Source organism: Pinus tabuliformis, chromosome 2_2, assembly GCF_031772625.1.
Source record: "Pinus tabuliformis cultivar Carrire ecotype Pingquan chromosome 2_2, CPIR1, whole genome shotgun sequence".
Lineage (NCBI taxonomy): Eukaryota > Viridiplantae > Streptophyta > Pinopsida > Pinales > Pinaceae > Pinus > Pinus tabuliformis.
In genome coordinates this window covers 1140728238-1140731298 of record NC_142300.1, presented here as the reverse complement: position 1 = coordinate 1140731298, position 3061 = coordinate 1140728238, and positions in this window count along the sequence as shown.

Below are 3061 nucleotides of genomic sequence, written 5' to 3'. Positions count from 1 at the left end.
TGCTACTTGCGAGCATTGATACATGTTGATCACCTGCCTAGTGCTGGGTGCCTCATCAGATGCAACATCTTCCTCATCATCTCCGTCTCTCGACTAACACTGTGCATTGTTTACCGTGTTTGGCATACAGTTGCATATCGAGTTCGCAACTCTTTTCCATTCTGGACAAGTCCCTTCCGAGTGACAGTCTTCATGGAATGAGCAAAAGTCTTTGTTCACACATAGTTTTTTCTAGAACACTAAGCTAGAGCTCTACACAGTTTTAGCTAGGAAGTGGTTGCTGCCTGATGACATGCTCCCCTTTTGTTTTATGTGAGGCCAACTGCTTGCAAATGTCTTGATCATTCATTGCTTTAGCTCAGACACCTTTGTTGTCAAGTTCTTGACAAGACGAGTAAGGGTTTCAATGTCACTTGCCTCCTTATCTTTACTCTTGCTTGCCGTAGCTTGGGGCTTCCTACTGACATCTTTGGAGTCATTTTCCAGTTCATCATCCTTGATGACTCCAATCATGCGCAGGTCTTTTTCCACAGTGATCACCTCTTCACAGTTCTCAAGTAATGTTGGTTTCACAGTTCGCTTAACAAACTATGGAATATTGGTCGATTGACGTATAATAGTCGATAGTGATGGAGTCATGAGGTTTTGTGTCTGCTACAAACTTGTTCAATATGCATAAAAACCTCTGATTAAAATCTTTCACTTTCTCTTTGGACTCCATCTTCAGACTGCCCAAATCTTTGAGCAACATGGCAGGGGTCTTGTCATCAACAATTTTTTCCAAACGCCTCCTTTTGAACATAACCCAGTTATGGATGGAATTGACAGGAAAGTTTTGATACCATACCACTTCTTTCCCATCCAAGGTACATAGAAACAATCTGCATGCAACGTCATCGTGTCGTACCTCGAGTGTTTGTAGTTGTAGGTAGAAGTTGTCCAAGTGGTCTTCTGCCTTCACTATTCTGTTAGGGTCATACTTTGTCAACATCCTCTTTGAACTCTTTGGCATCCTGTGCAAAGCACCCGAGAGAGCCAATGGTCCCTGAGTCATCCATTCCAAGTTTTGGTCAGCCATGTCTTCTTCTTCTTTGTCCTCCTCCTCTTCTTCAGAATCTGATTGTTATGCAACTAGCTCACAAAATAGAAGAAAAGATAGGTAAATGACTTCAAAATCAGCCTCTTTGAGGGGGCAACCTCCTCTACGTTACACAAATGAAAAATTCTTGGATGATTTAAATGAAAAAAACCTCCTTTCTATATATAGGAGTCTAAGGGGTCACAATATAATTAGAGCCAACATAACAATAATAATGTAAGGGCGCACCAATAACAACAATGGGCTTATATGGGGCACAATAATAACAATATGGGGACAACATGGGCACAAAAATAATAATAAGGGGCTATAATGACAATAATAATAAAGGAATACACTAGTATTATAGGGAGGGACCTAACATGCCCCTCTCCTTCCAAAAAGTGTTGTCCTCAATGCTTGGGTAGTTCTGGATGCTTCTGTATAAAATTTTCATCCTCCCATGTGGAATCTTCAGCGGGTAAGTTCTTCCACTTGATGAGATACTTTGAAATTGATCGATTTCGTAGTTGTCGATTTCTTATTTATGTGACTGCTTCAGGTTCCAATATGATTGTTCCTTCCTCGTCAAGTTTTGGCAATATTGTTTGAACTGGGAGCTTGTCACCTATAACCTTCTTTAAGCATGACACATGGAAAACTAGGTGCACTCGAGAAGATGCATGAAGCTCCAATTGGTATGCCATAGTACCAATATTTTGTAACACCTTGTATGGACCATAGTACTTTGGTGATAATTTATTATCCTTCTTAGCTTGCTTTAGGGACATTTTTTTTTTATGGTTGTAGTCGTAGAAATACCCAGTCACCTACATCAAAACTTATTTTGCTGCGATGTTGATCTTCTTCTTGTTTCATTATATTATGCGCCAAAGTGAGGTTATCCTTTAAGAGTTGGAGAACTTGTTGTTGATGCTTGATGTGATCTTACACTGCTTGAACCTTAGAATTTTGTCTTAAAGATGATGTGATGGATGGTGGATGACATCCATAAAGTGCCATAAATGGGGTCATTTTTGTTGCAGTATGGAAGCGAGTGTTATACCACCATTCAGCTAGAGGCAACTACTTGACCCGTTGTGTTTGTTTATCAGATACAAAGCAATGAAGATATCCTTCCAAAAATTTGTTCACTATCTCAGTTTTCCCATCAGATTGGGGATGAGAAGATGAGATATGAGCTAACTGAGTACCCAAACAAGAAAATAATTCTGTCCAAAAATTTTGAGTGAAAATGGGATCTCTGTTGCTTACAATAATCTTTGAGTTTCCATGTAGCTTTTGAATTGTTTCCTGCAATAGCAATTGTAATGGCTTTAAATGGATGAGATAATGCACAAAAGTGTGCATACTTGGTAAGCCTATCAACTACCACCATGATGACACTCTTTCCTTCGGACTTGTGTAAAGCTATGATAAAATCATTGAAACCTGCTCCCATTGTTGACTTGCAATGGATAAAGGTTGTAACAGACTCGAGGTCTTAATTTCCTTAACTTTATTTTGTTAGCAAACTAAACATTCCGCCACAAATTTTTGAATATCAGATTTAAGGCCATCCCAAAAAAAATCCTTCTTAACCTTGTGGCAAATTTTTAAAAATCTTGAGTGCCCTCCTAAGGGAGAGGTGTGCAATTCCAGAAGAATCTTTTGTTTGAGTTGGGAATTATTACAGAGGTATAAGTGATCTTTGTAGCATAACGAATCATTTTTCTAGCTAAAGGTACAAGATGTATTGCGATCTTGCTACAACTTTTGAATGAGTTCCCACACTTCTTTGTTATTCTTTCATTCATCCCTTGCTTCGTTTATCCAATCTAGCTAGATAATAGAAATGGCAAAAACAATGCTTCCACATCCTCATCCTTTCTTGAGAGTGCATCTGCAACAACATTTTGATTCCATTTTTTGTAGATGATTTCAAATTTATAACCCAACATCTTTGTGACCCATTTTTGTTAC